Raw genomic sequence first — 16,042 nt, 5'->3', positions numbered from 1 at the left:
GTGTCATTGAGTGTATCGGTAGTTCATTCTTTTCACTGCTAGGTAATAGTCCACTGTAGCAATGTATCACAGTTTACTTATCCATTCTCTGGTTGAAGGATATTTAGGTTATTTCCAGTTTGGGGTGATTATGAATAGAACTGCTTGCCACAGTTTGGGAGAGCCACATCCAGGTGTTTTTCTTTATGAGGAAGACACCAGGGCAAGTGCTGAAAGATCAGTAATTTCACTCCCATCTCTATACCGTTGAGTGTGCCCCATTCCAGTAGCTATTACTTCACCTTTTTTCTAATCATTTCCTACTCACACCCAGACCTTTTGTTGGGAAGGGTCAGAAGCAAGGGAGAAGAGGACATTTTTATAAAATTTACAGAGACCCATTATGTCCCCCACTTTAGTTGATTTGGACCACTGTAGGGAGACTTGGCAAGCAGTGGACTCAAACAAGTGGTTATTATACTTATGATTTAAGACCATGTCAACCAATAGGAGTATCCAGGTGCCTAAGCCAGAATTAAGTATGAATTCCTGAGGCCCCTTTTTGGCTGGCCTGAGGATGCAATAAGGAGAAAGAATGATGCATCATACCCAAAAATGGTCATGGTGGAATCCTGGATATTCAAAATAAGCTATATAAACTCTTTTGTCCTAATCATTATCCATAAAGTGGCTGAGAGGAGATGATCCCTTTCTGGGGAAAGCCACACTCAGTGACCAAGCTGCTTTCCTAACAAGCGGACCAGCAGGAAATGAGGAAGGCAGAGTCACAAATCTTTTTATTTTGATTTTTGAAGAGCTCTTCCAACACTTAACAATACCAGACGCCTGTGGATAGTAAGGAATGTGGAAGATCCGTAGGATACCTTGACTATCAGCCAATTGTTGAGTGGCTCTAGGGATAAAAAGAGCATGATTGTCTGACTGCAAATGGTTCAGAAGGCTGAATACATAACAGATTAGTTTCCAGGGTCACAATGGTGTGTCTAGAATCCATCAGTCAGACTGGAACAGCAACACCATAACCTCAGATTAGAGATATCTGCTGTCCTACTGCCAAGATAAAAATTTTTAAGTTCTTGCCTAGTTTCAACGTAAGGGCTAAAGGACTCTTCCAGGGCTACAGGCTGACCACAAGAATTTATCTAAAATTCCTTGGTTGAGTTTTTCATTCTTCACCAGGTCACTTATATTAGCATTGAAAACCCAATCTGGAGCAGTGAGAGCCCAATATTAGTCAATGCTTCATCTATGGTTTCCCCTTGAGTTTGTTTCTTCCCTAAGACTGACTGCCAGATTGTCAAGGAAATCCCCCTGCCTAAAGGAGAGTTAGTACCAATCATTCAGGCAGCTGTCTTTAAAACTACTTCCTGGTTCTCACCCTGCAAGTACCATACCGATTCCTCCTCATTAATAGGCAATAAAGTGGAGGAACATTTATTGCCTTGCTGACTACACAATTTGATTAACAAATTTGCTACCGATACCAATGGACTTCTCTCAAATCCCATTAATGATCCCATTAATCACCTATAAGTCCTCCAAACTTCTTCCTTCAAAAAGCCATGTCTCTTTCAGCATCCCTCATTGCCAAAACTGTCAAGAACTGTGAAAGGTGTCAGCATTTATCCTGACAGTTTTATGGATGCTGACAAAAGACAAAAGACTACTAGATCAGCAACAAAAGACAGCTTACCATTCCTGTTCTATAGTAAAAATTATTAGAAAATCTAGTAGGAAAAATTCCATTTACTTTAGAAGCAAAGATATAAGGTTATCTAGGAATAAATCCAATAAAATTATGCAATACATTTGTGATGAAAATTATAAAACTTTATTGAGTGATATAAATGTAGACCTAAATAAATGAATAAATGTATGTTAATGGGAAGGCTCAAGAGTGGAAAACTATCTTAATTCAATGTTATCCCAATCTGGTATTTTCAAATATTTTAAAACACAAAATAATTAGTAACAAGCAGTAATAAACATAGAGTGATTACTTAAATCTATAATATTAAATATTTTAATTGTGAAAATAAACTAATTAATGAGTTATTTAAAGGATTAGGTTATAACTAAGTCACAACTGAGAGGATTTCAGAGGTCAAAGGTGAAAAATATACATATAATATAAAATATAATATGCCATACTTTCTGTATAAATAAATGTTTGTGGTGGCGCCCTAGCCCCTCCCCACCTCATTAGCCTTCTCTTCTGCCACTCTTTCCCTCGCTATTCCATTCCAGGTACATTAGCGTTCTTTCAGATTCTTAAAAATACCATGCTCCTTCCCACTTCAGAGTCATTGCACATAAGTGTTTCCTCTAGCCCTCCTATATATTTTTCAGTGTCTATTTCAATGTAATATACTTCAGCAAGCCTACCTTATCAGATTTGCACAACACACACACAAACACACACACAAATACATTCATATGCAAACAACTAATTCAGGCACCTGTTATCCTAATTCATAGCACTATAAACTTCTCCTTTTTACACTTATCTCAATTGTAGTTTAAAATTTATTGTGCAATAATAAATTAAATATTTTAAATAGAAAATATTTCCACCTCCCAGAATTAGTCTCCTGGAAGGAGACAGAACCAAGTCCCAAGAGAGGAAATTATGCATGCAAAAATACTTTTCAAATTATAAAGCACTATATAAATATTATTGATGATGATTAATGCTGATGGTAATGGTAATAGTGATGTTATAATGATAATATAGGCCTGTCTAACAGAGAGATTTAGGATTTGAAGCAGGGAGAATGAGAAAATAATAGTACCATTAATTAAAATAGGGTTGTCAGAATGAGGAGCTAGGATGGTAGGCTGAGGGTTCAAAAGACAACTTTTAGATGCTGAGTTTGAGGTGATGATGGGGCAAACATGAAGATGGTCATAAGGCAGTTGGAGATTTGATTCTGGAAAAGAGGATGGGGTCAGAAGTAGAGATGTAGCATTTAACTAGAGAAGTCACATGATTACAATGGATGAGGATTCAGAAATGAAAGAATAAAGAAAGAAAACTCAACACTGGGGGAATAATAAGGTTTAAGATTTGGGAAGAGGAAGAGGAGTCAACAAAAGAATCAAAAGAGGAATAGCCAGATATGTAAAAAGATGGCTACATTAAACAAATATCTAATGAGCATCTTCCATTGGTCAGATACTATTCTAAGCAGTGAATTAGACAGATAAATAGAAAAAAATCTCTGCCTTCGGAGACCTTTCAGCTGATGCAGAGAGTAATATAACAGGGCCAAGGTGGAATAGGACTTTAGAAAGAACAGGAAGTCAATAATGTCAGAGGCTTTAGAATTGAAGATGAGAACAAAGAGCAACAGGATTTAGCTAACCTAATGTTCCAAAGCACTGAAATTCCAAAGAACATGTATTACTTTTAAAATCAGAAATAAATAATCTTTTTCCATTGGGAATATAGATCATATTTTCAACAAATCGTTAGTTAAGAAAATCAAATTTAATAGTTATACTATGTGAGGAAAGCCACCAAAAGAATCATAATTGGAAACAGCAAGTTCATTAGCAAACTTTCATCTGTTCATTATTAGCTATGTTACTCATATTGCTTTAATTACACACTAATTAACCAAGGTCATAAATACATTTTTCCTAATAATAAATGAAAATACTCATCTTTCTTCATGCCTTGTCCAAAAGCTCTTTATTTTTCAGGCCCTTTCTGAAGAACAGTCAACAAATATGTTGAAAAATATATTTCTTATAACATAAGTATAACAACAGAAGTGAAGTGGGAAATTTCCATTTTACATATGTGGTCTTACTGTCATGAAGACCACAATCCTCATGTACTATGACATTTAGCTCATGGGAGAAGATTCACAAAATGTTTACCATAGGTGTTTCTGAATTAGAGACAATTTTCTTCCTCTTTATCCTTGTTTCACTTCAGATAAATCAATATTCAGATAATCTATCTTACAAAATCGTGAAACGATGACAAGTTTAACAGTTCTGTTTCAAATTCATATCTCCAGTCTCTTTGCAGCTGAATAATATTTTCCATCTTCGTTTGAACTTTAAAATTTTGCTCATATTATTTGAATGTCATATACAATCTGTTCATTTGGATTTCTCTATTTTAATTCATTTATATAATTGAAATAATATATTTATTATTACTAATGCTAATTAGTTAATTTTGTTAAAGGGTAACAGATTGATAAAATGAATGTTTCAGCTGAAGCATCAAGAACCAATAAGTATTTCTTTCCAAACAGGGTGCATGAAAACCTAGTGATCTAGCTCTAACTCCTTACCCAAGCTAAGGCTATAAAAGGGTCATGAGTGAAAACAGTAGACACATTCTGGAGAAGATTTCTTCAGAGAAAGCTGTAATGTGAGTCCCAAGTCTACTTACTCCCCTATAGAGGAAGGGGAGCAGGAGTGTCCACCCCTTCCTCAAGCCAAATGAATAGAGCTCCAAGGACATCAGAAGAGCTTGATATGTTCCCTGAAATGGACTAGGGTATGATTCCTGCCTAAGAAACATAAAGTCTGCCTAGCTGCTGATGGTGGAGATTGCTGCTTTGAATAACATGCACTCTCAGTACTTACCAAAGCAAGGAGTGTGTGTGTGTTTTCTGTGAATCATATTTAGGCCACACACATAACTGGGAGATTAGAAATAGAGATAGAGAGAGAGAGAATGTGTAATGTTGGATCATCTTAGATCCTATCCAAGAGGCTGCCATGGAGCAATGACAAGGCTTTGGCAGAAAGAATCTATCACTACAGCGGAATGCCTAGGAGATGAGTAGTAGTAAGGCAGAAGAGAGTACAGATGAGAGACGCCCCCAGGACAGAATGAGTAAATTCAAATTTTTGCTAAGCCCAGAGAGTGTGACATCAGCTTGCAATAGAACCAGTTAAGTAAGAACTTTGCTGCCCCATACAGCTTAGTTCTTTTCATTTGCTATGCTCCAAATCTGAAGGGATCAGAAACTGCAGTTAGGAAGATTTTGGAGTATGTAGAAGGAGGAGAAGAAGTTCAAAGTAGGGGGGAAAAAGGCAACTATATCCTCTCTCTTCAACTGTAGTAGGCCTGGGCAAGAAAAAGGGAAAAAAGCATATGGTTAAAACTAGTTCAAAGTTTTCACTATTACTTGAGATTAAATATTTTAATTACTGATTCGAGGACTTTGAGTTACCCAAGAGTGACTAGAAAAGCTATGGAACCCCTCCAAGTTTTCATTCAGAAGCAGAATAACAATTAGACCCACTAAATAAATACAAAGGGATGGTACAAGACAGAAACAGAGTTATTTTATGATTAAATCTCAAAACTAGTGTTCATTCAATGAAACAGTTACAAGAATCTTACAAATTATCATAATTCTTTTAAATTCATAAGTGAGTCATTAACCTTTAAACTCTATATTTTACTGAAATAGCAATGGACTATGGTGAAATCATAAAAAGAGAGAAAAAAGACAAAATAGATTTTAATTTATTAATTTCTTCTATGGATCAGGCATTTTCATATACTATCTCTTCCATTCTCACAATAGCCTAGTCGAAAAGGCACTGATATTATTCAGTCTCAAAATGCAATGCAAATAATAAAGGAGCTTAAAAACTAGGGCATCCATGTTCATGGATAGAAAGACTCAATATTATCAAAATGTCAGTTCTTCCCAACTTGATCTATAGAGTCAACCTTACATTTAAGACTTTCTAGTGTTTCCCCTCATGCTTTATAATACTAGTCATAAAATAAACATGAGGAAATAAGACCCTCACAACTATGAATAAAGAGAATTTGAAAGTTCAAGGTAGGGTATCAGGTATTTATAAGACTTCTCTAAGACACAATGATAACAGCAATAGTATAGGAAATAATGATCTAGTAAAGTAAGATAAGCTATTCAAGGACAAGAGGCATTATATTTGGGTTCAAAAATAACACAGAGCTCCCTGTATGTGGCTTTTCATTCTTTAAAGCAGAAATTATTTTATAGGTATTAGATTATGCTCACAAAAGTCTTTTCATGATCATCTTATCAACACACCTTTAACCTCTTAAAGAAGGATTCAGATTATGTTTCAATACAGCAGATGTTCAAAATGTGTTATTCCATGACCATTTTTTTCAAGTCTAGGCACCTTAAAATTGTATGTTTAACATGTAAAAGCAACAAACGACTTGTATGTTTAACATGTAAAAGCAACAAACGACTTATATCCATAATACATAAAGAGCTTCTACAAATCAATAAGAAAATAACAATTCAGTAAAAAAAAAAAACAACCACAAGCACAAGACTTGAAATAGAAGAGGCTATCCAAATGGCCAAAAAGCACATGCAAAGTTGCTCAACCTCATTAGTAGTCAAGAAATGTAAATTAAACAACACCATTACACATCTTACCAGAATGGCTAACATTAAAAGAATAAAATTGCCAAGTGTTGATAAGAATGTAAAACAACATAAACTTTCATACTTTGCTGGTGGGATTGTAAATATCTACCCTACTTTTGAAAATTGCTTGGCACTACCTACTCATGTTGAAAATATGCATGCCCTATGACTTAGAAATAAATGATTTCATTCCTATGTATGAGAAGCAAATATGTGCACCGAGACATATACAAAAATGTTCTTGGAAACATAATTCACAGTAGCTTCAAACTGTAAACGATTCAAATGTCCATCAATAGTAGAATGCATGGTATATATAAGCAAATTAATACTATACAAAAATAAAAATGAATAAACTAATGTTACAGCCAAAAGCATTGGTGAATCCCACAAACACAATATTGAGCAACAGAGCAAGAGACAAACAAATACCTCTTGTGTGAGTTCATTTACATAAAGTTCAAAAACAGGCAAAACACTCGGTGTAAGAAGACAGGCTAAAGATCCTTTTAGGGAAGAGAGAGAGAGTAGTGACTGGGAGTGAGCACAAAGGAGGTTTCTGGAGTGCTAGCTGAGATGGTAGTTACACAGATGATTCTTTGTGATAATTCATTGAATTATACATTTATGTTTCTATGTTTAAACGTGTTATATTTTATAATAAAATAATTTTTTAAAAAAGTACTGGTATTCTTACACATCAACCAACTGGGAGTTAAACAGGAACAGAAAACCACTGTCCATCAAAAAAATAGCTTTCTGAAGTCATGTTTTCTACATTTGCTTCATTTTTCCTGTGTGTATACAATTCCAGGGTTGTATTAATTTATACAGTACATTTGTGTACCACATTTAAAAAAATTTAATAGAGTCTATGTTTTTTAGATTTATTTCTACTGCTTATAGATTAACTAATTGTAATTGACAAACTCCTGTCATCTTTCCTGTTACATTCTTTGTTGGGAGGCTGAGAAACAAATCAACATTAAAGTGTTCTGAATTTCTCCCTTTATCTTCCATATTTTCTGACTTCAAGTTTATGCCTCAAACTTATTTTTAAACAACTCATCCATGTTCCCAGTTGAAAATATAATTTCAAATTATACAAGGTGAATGAAAGATGGCATTAAAAATAACAAGATGCAAACTGTAGCAGTTTTTTGTTATCAGGGAATTGATTGTAATAGGAAGGAGAATTAATTTATCATCACATTCTTTTTTTCTGTTTTTGCTGAGGAACACTCACCCTGAGCTAACACCTATACCAATCTTCCTCTGTTTTGTATGTGGGTTGCTACCACAGCATGGCTATCAACGAGGGGTGTAGGTCCACACCTGGGAACCAAACCCTGACTGTTGAAACAGAGCATGCCAAACTTAACCACTAGGTGACAGGGCTGGCCCTGAATCACCACATCCTTATACAAACTATCACGTTTATTAAGTGCAGTAATAAAAGTAGGTTGAACTTATTTGCAGTTATCAAAAGTTTTTTGTATAATCAAAGCATCACCACCACCACTACCACACAGCTGAAAAGCTCGGTCTATCTTGGACTCACCTAGAAATCAGATTCCAATCATCACATCTGGTGGACTAGAACCAGCCATTGCAGGTCTGTGACATAAGCATAATCTTTTTTGTCTACAGTAAAGGCTTGTTCACTTTTCCCTGGATGCAGCACTAACCCAACCAGGTCCCTAACAACACTGCCTTACACGATTGGGTCATACAATGAAGTGGGATTCTGCTAATGTTTCTTATATATTGGATTGGCAAAGCTTTTTAAGAGTGCCAAAATTCAAACATCTCCCCCAAAATCTTTTTAAGTTGATGCTTGCTCCAGAAATATACACCCAAATTGTTGCACGTCTTCACAAAGCCCTACTCCAATTTACAATATAAAGCCTCCAGGTTCCCAGCAGAGGGACCTGAGGCTTCCTCACATTCTCCTCTATCTTACACCTCTTTGGAACTTGAATTCTGAAGAATTTTCAGGCAGCTGTAGGAATGTCTTCAAAAGATTTTCTCTGAAATCCTTCGAAGTAAAAATTATTCTTAAGTGGTCAGCAATTTTCTTTGAAGCCTTCAACGTAGTAATCTCATATATCCTCACTATGCAGAATATCAAAGCCCAAATCAAATGGGATGGTGTTTATAACATGGTTTCAGTCTCAGCATGTGACTGAGTACTTGATTATCAAGGCAACTCAACTGATTGTGGAATAGGAATAAAGGCAAATGATTAGTCCTGAAGAAACTGAAAAAAGTGAAATCTAGGAAGCTCTACTGCTTAGAGACCACCAAGGTGCCAAACATTGGTCTCTGATAAAACAGACCTTAGGTCTAAATGTCAACAAAGATACTCAGATGGTTGGGGGAGAAAGGAGGTAGGTGGCATCCAAAAATAGTGGCTGGCACATCAGAAGGTGAATCTGGGCCACCGTACATATTTTCAAGTTTCACCAATTAAAGAGGCAGAAGCTTTAGTATCAATGGCTCTTGATTCCAGCCAGATATTAAATCACCTGGGATACTTTTTTAAAACACCAGTGCCAAAGGAAATACTCAATATTAACTAATGTTTGAGGGTGGGGCCCAGCATCAATATTTTTTTAAAGCTCCTCATATGATTCTACCATGCTAATAAGTTACCTAAGGATACTGTTAATATACAGATTCTGATTCAAGAGGTCTGGAGTGGGGCCTGAGATTCTGCATTTCTAACAAGCTCAGAGGTGATGCTAATATTGCTGACTTATGGACCACACTTTGAATAGCACCGTTTCTAGAACAGTGGATCTCAACCTTGGCTGCACATTAGAACCACCTGAGATACTTTAAGAAATACTTGTGCTTGGAGCCCAACCACAGTGATTCTGATTGGTATGGGGCTTGGCCATCAATAGGTTCTTAAAATTCCCAGGTGTAATCAATGTTGAGAACCACTGTTCTAGAAAAACTGACATAATGCACCCACCTATGGAAAAAAAGAAGGATATGACAGAGGCAGAGGGAACAAATTTATTTTTGTTTGTTTACTAAATGTTTCTAAGATGATGTGAATATATTTTCTCAAATACTAGAAGATGATAAAAAGTCAAAGTAACCATTAAAGCTTAGTCTAACATATAATCGATTCCCAGGGTCTAAGAGGGAGTCTATACTAACATAAGCAGATAGAGCTTAAATGACAAAAATCTACCCAACTGTCTTTTCATTACATTCCCAGACTCCACCTCATGAAACAAAAAACACCTGAAAATGTGGGGGACACATTCACATTTCCAGTCTCTGCTAACTAACTTGGAGACAACCATCCTCCATCATGAGGTGCAGGATACCCAGAGTACTTTTCTTTACACAATCGCCATCGACAATCATTCTACCTCTGACAGAAGTACATGGTTTTTAGGGAAGTTTAATGCCCATAACTATACAAAGTGATGAAGACAAGGTGCACACTGATGGCAATGCCTCTCTAAGAAAAAAGAAGTAGAAGTCTGTAAAAATACCACAAATCAATGAAGCGTCAAAATAACCTCAACAGCCCAAAGGAAGATCATACCTCTGAAAATTATCTACTTCAGGATCAAAAGAAAATGTCCAGAAATAGCTGGGGATCATCAATAGGCTTTAACAACAGAGGTTCTATCAAGCAGAAAAACAAAAACGAACTAGGAAAGGACAGGAGGAAAGGTACAGAAAATAGGATGAGATAAAAAAGAACTTCAGGAGAGGAGAGGAGCCAAGATGGCGCCGTGAGTAGTCCTCTTTGTCTCTCGCCCTTCGAGTCTACAATTATTTGGACACTTATCGCTTGACAAAGGATATCCAGACAGCATCTCAGGACGTCTGAGACACCCACGCGACTATACATCGGAAGGCGGATGGACCTTCCTCCGGGAGGATGTGGAAATAGGTGAGGGCTCTCCGACCCCGACGGGCAGCCTGGTACCCGCAAGCGGCTTTCTTCCAACGGACGCCCCCAGAGGATCCACGCACGTCTAGGGCAGGAGCGAGAACACAACAGAGGAGCGACGGTGGAAACAGGTGACCAGAACCCTACCTAAACCCCCTGCAATTACTCCTAAACGCAGAGGGAAACTTTGGAGTTGCACACCTGAGCCCGCGGGGAGAGTCTCTCCCCGCCATTGGCGGGGGGATCCAGCCTGGTGCTCGGGGCGCCCGGAGGGTCCCAGAGAGAGACACGGAGGGCACGGAGATCTCCCAGCTGCCGTTGCCCGCCCCGTGGGACTAGGGATTGCCGGAGATCTCGGAGAGGACCGGGGCGGGGGGAATTTTCAAAGGCCGGTCCTGCGACCCGGAGGGGAAGCGCCGGAGCTCCGCCCGGTCAGCAGACAAAACTCTCTGTCTGCCATTAGCAGAGGGGCCACGCTGAGCATTCACGGCTCCGGGAGAGGCCCGGAGAGAAGCCCTGAGGGCGGGGCGACCCCCAGCTGCCGTTGCCCGCCCCGTGGGGCTAGGGATTGCCGGAGATCTCGGAGAGGACCGGGGCGGGGGGAATTTTCAAAGGCCGGTCCTGCGACCCGGAGGGGAAGTACCGGAGCTCCGCCCGGTCAGCAGACAAAACTCTCTGTCTGCCATTAGCAGAGGGGCCACGCTGAGCATTCACGGCTCCGGGAGAGGCCCGGAGCGAAGCCCTGAGGGCGGGGCGACCCCCAGCTGCCGTTGCCCACCCCGTGAGGCTAGGGATTGCCGGAGATCTCGGAGAGGACCGGGGCCGGGGGAATTTTCAAAGGCCGGTCCTGCGACCCGGAGGGGAAGCGCCGGAACTCCGCCCAGGCAGCAGACAAAACCCTCTGCCTGCGGTTAGCAGAGGGGCCACGCCCAGCATTCACGCTCCGGCAGAGGCCCGGAGAGAAGCCCTGAGGGCGGGGCGACCCCCAGCTGCCGTTGCCCGCCCCGTGGGGCTAGGGATTGCCGGAGATCTCGGAGAAGACCGGGGCGGGGGGAACTTTCAAAAGGCCGGTCCTGCGACCCGGAGGGGAAGCGCTGGAGCTCCGCCCAGGCAGCAGACAAAACTCTCTGTTTGCTATTAGCAGAGGGGCCACGCTGAGCATTCACGGCTCCGGCAGAGGCCCGGAGAGAAGCCCTGAGGGCGGGGCGACCCCCAGCTGCCGTTGCCCACCCCGTGAGGCTAGGGATTGCCGGAGATCTCGGAGAGGACCGGGGCCGGGGGAATTTTCAAAGGCCGGTTCTGCGACCCGGAGGGGAAGCGCTGGAGCTCCGCTGGGCAGCAGACAAAACTCCCTGTCTGTCATTGGCAGAGGGGCCACGCCCAGCATTCACGGCTCCGGGAGAGGCCAGGAGAGAAGCCCTGAGGGCGGGGCGACCCCCAGCTGCCATTGCCCGCCCCGTGGGTCTAGGGATTGCCGGAGATCTCGGAGAGGACTGGGGCTGGAGAGAGTTCCAGAGACCCAGCTTAGTAGCCTAGGGGGAAACCCTACAGGCTCACAGCAGCCTTAGGGAAAGCCTCTGCACAGCACCAGTAGAAGGCACCCAGCCGCCAGCCACAAGGCTGGAAGACCCCAGGGCAAAAGCAGCATAACTAGGTGTACTAACCACAGACTGTAGAAGATGCCAATAGCTCTCCTGCGACCTATAGAGGACAAGTGAGATTTGGTGGGTGCCGACAGCAACGGAGCGACAAATATAAGTGATCCCACCCCTGGCTGCTGGAAAAGCCCATAACACCGTTGCAGACCCCAAGGAGAGAGCACATCTAGGTGGGCTGCAACAGTAGGCACCTGCAGCCTGAAGCCCCCCTGTGACGGCCCCCACAGCAGAGGAGGGAATCCAAAGGGCCACTGTGGCTACGAAGAGGGGCCCAGGCCCAGTTAGCAACTACGGACAGGGTTCCTGGTTGGTGAAATATAAACAGCTGCTCCTCCCACCGCAGCAGCTGAAACAAGTGAAAGGAGCAACTAAACTCTATCTCCATGCGGAGGCACAAATCAACAACATCAAGCAATATGAAAAAATACATCAAATCTCCAGAACAGAAAGAAAGCAACAAATACACAGAAAACAATCCCAAAGAAAATGAGATGTATAACCTAAATGACGATGACTTCAAAACAGCCATCATTAAGATTCTCAATGAGTTAAGAGAGAATTCTGACCGACAACTCAACGAGTTCAGGAGCTATGTCACAAAAGAGTTTGATACGATAAAGAAGAACCAAACAGAAATATTGGAAATGAAGAACACAATAGAGGAGATTAAGAAAAATCTAGATGCTCTGAACAGTAGGGCCGATAATATGGAGGAAAGAATTAGCAATTTGGAAGATGGCAATATAGAATTGTTGCAGGCAGAGGAGGAGAGAGAAGCAAGACTTAAAAGAAATGAAGAAACTCTCCGAGAATTATCAGACACAATTAGGAGATGCAACGTAAGGATTATAGGTATACCAGAGGGAGAAGAGAAGGAGAAAGGGGCAGAAAACCTATTCAAAGAAATAATGGCTGAGAACTTCCCAAATCTGGTGAGGGAGATGGATCTTCAGGTGACAGAAGCCAATAGATCTCCAAACTTTATCAATGCAAGAAGACCAACTCCACGGCATATAGTAGTGAAGCTAGCAAGAGTCAACGACAAGGAGAAAATATTAAGGACAGCCAGGCAAAAGAAACTAACCTACAAAGGAACCCCCATCAGGCTATCAGCAGATTTCTCAGCAGAAACTTTACAGGCTAGAAGAGAGTGGAATGATATATTCAAAAATCTGAAGGACAAAAATCTACAGCCGAGAATTCTCTACCCAGCGAAAATATCCTTCAAATACGATGGAGAAATAAAAACTTTCCCAGACAAACAAAAATTAAGGGAGTTCATTGCCACAAAACCTCCTCTTCAGGAAATCCTCAGGAAAACCCTCTTTCCTGAAAAATCCAAAAAAGGAAAGGGGCTACAAAACCAAGAGCAGAGGAGATAAGTAGAAGGACAACAACAGAGAGTAGTAGCTCTACATCAGAACAGATTAAACCATGGGACGAGAAACAAAGGAAACTGAAGAAAACCGGAAAACAAGACACAAAATGGGAGTGGTAGGCCCCCACGTCTCAATAATCACTCTAAATGTAAATGGATTGAACTCCCCAATCAAAAGACACAGAGTGGCAGGATGGATCAAAGAACAAGATCCAACAATATGCTGCCTCCAGGAAACACACCTCAGCCCCAAAGACAAACACAGACTCAGAGTGAAGGGATGGAGAACAATACTCCAAGCTAATAATGAACAAAAGAAAGCAGGTGTCGCTATACTAATATCAGACAAGGTAGATTTCAAAGCAAAACAGATAAAGAAAGATAAAGAGGGACAGTATATAATGATAAAAGGGACTCTCCACCAAGAAGACATAACACTTATAAATATATATGCACCCAACACAGGAGCACCAAAATTTGTAAAGCAACTCTTAATAGAACTAAAAGAAGACATCAACAACAATACAATAATAGTAGGGGACCTCAACACACCATTAACACCAATGGACAGAACATCCAGACAGAAAATCAACAAGGAAATAATAGAATTAAATGAAAAATTAGACCAGATGGACTTAATAGATATATATAGAACACTTCATCCAAAAACAGCAGGTTACACATTCTTCTCAAGTGCACATGGAACATTCTCAAGGATTGACCATATTTTGGGAACCAAAGCAAACATCAATAAATACAAGAGAGTTGAAATAATATCAAGCATCTTTTCTGATCATAACGCTATTAAACTAGAAATCAACTACAAGAAAAAAGCAGAGAAAGGTGCAAAAATGTGGAGACTAAACAACACGCTTCTCAACAAACAATGGATCATTGAAGAAATTAAAGAAGAAATCAAATATTATCTGGAGACAAATGAAAATGAGAACACGACATACCAAATCATTTGGGATGCAGCAAAAGCAGTCCTAAGAGGGAAATTCATCGCAATACAGGCTCACCTCACTAAACAAGAAAAAGCTCACGTAAGCAACCTCAAACGACACCTAACAGAACTAGAAAAAGAAGAACAAACAAAGCCCAGAGTCAGTAGAAGGAGGGAAATAATAAAAATAAGAGCAGAAATAAACGATATTGAAACAAAAAAGACAATAGAAAGGATCAATGAAACAAAGAGTTGGTTCTTCGAAAGAATTAACAAAATTGACAAACCCCTAGCCAGACTCACCAAGAAAAGAAGAGAGAAAGCGCAAATTAATAAAATCAGGAATGAGAGAGGAGAAATCACAACAGATACCAATGAAATACAAGAGATCATAAGAGAATACTATGAAAAACTATATGCCAACAAATTGAACAACCTGGAAGAAATGGACAAATTCCTAGACTCCTACAATCTCCCCAAACTGAATCAGGAAGAAATGGAGAATCTGAATAGACCAATCACAAGAAAGGAAATAGAAATGGTAATCAAAAACCTTCCCAAAAACAAGAGTCCAGGACCAGACGGCTTCTCTGGAGAATTCTACCAAACATTCAAAGAAGACTTAATACCTATTCTCCTCAAACTGTTCCAGAAAATTGAGAAAGATGGAGAACTCCCTAACACATTCTATGAAGCCAACATCACTCTGATCCCCAAACCTGACAAGGACAACACAAAGAAGGAGAACTACAGGCCGATATCACTGATGAACATAGATGCAAAAATCCTCAACAAAATTTTGGCAAACCGATTACAGCAATACATCAAAAAGATTATACACCATGATCAAGTGGGATTTATACCAGGGACACAGGGATGGTTCAACATCCGCAAGTCAATCAACGTGATACACTACATCAACAAAATGAAAAACAAAAACCACATGATCATCTCAATAGACGCAGAGAAAGCATTCGACAAGATCCAACACCCATTTATGATAAAAACCCTCAGTAAAATGGGTATAGAAGGAAAGTACCTCAACATAATAAAGGCCATATATGATAGACCCACAGCCAACATCATACTCAATGGACAAAAGCTGAAAGCCATCCCTCTGAGGACAGGAACAAGACAAGGGTGCCCACTTTCACCACTCCTATTCAACATAGTACTGGAGGTGCTGGCCAGAGCAATTCGGCAGGAAAAAAAAATAAAAGGAATCCAAATAGGTAACGAAGAAGTAAAACTCGCGTTGTTTGCAGACGACATGATCTTATACATAGAAAACCCCAAAGAATCCACAGAAAAACTATTAGAAATAATCAACAACTACAGCAAAGTAGCAGGGTATAAAATTAACGTGCATAAATCAGTAGCATTTCTATACACTAACAATAAACTAACAGAAAAAGAACTCAAGAACTCTATCCCATTCACAATCGCAACGAAAAGAATAAAATACCTTGGGATAAACTTAACCAAGGAAGTGAAGGATCTATACAATGAAAACTACAAGACTTTCTTGAAAGAAATTGACGATGACATAAAGAGATGGAAAGACATTCCTTGCACATGGATTGGAAGAATAAACATAGTTAAAATGTCCATACTACCCAAAGCAATATACAGATTCAATGCTATCCCAATCAGAATCCCAAGAACATTCTTCACAGAAATTCAACAAACAATCCTAAAATTCATATGGGGGAACAAAAGACCACG

The 16,042-nt window shown here is 40.0% G+C and overlaps 1 protein-coding gene across 16 annotated transcripts in view; it reads right to left on the bottom strand.

Moving 5' to 3' along the window:
- SLC4A10 (solute carrier family 4 member 10) overlaps positions 1–16,042 on the bottom strand; it is a 284,389-nt gene that overhangs the window by 133,797 nt on the left and 134,550 nt on the right. The gene's annotated exons all lie outside the window — the stretch shown is intronic.

Source organism: Equus asinus, chromosome 4 (assembly GCF_041296235.1).
Source record: "Equus asinus isolate D_3611 breed Donkey chromosome 4, EquAss-T2T_v2, whole genome shotgun sequence".
In the NCBI taxonomy this organism is placed as follows: domain Eukaryota; kingdom Metazoa; phylum Chordata; class Mammalia; order Perissodactyla; family Equidae; genus Equus; species Equus asinus.
This window is presented reverse-complemented; position numbering and strand designations above follow the sequence as displayed.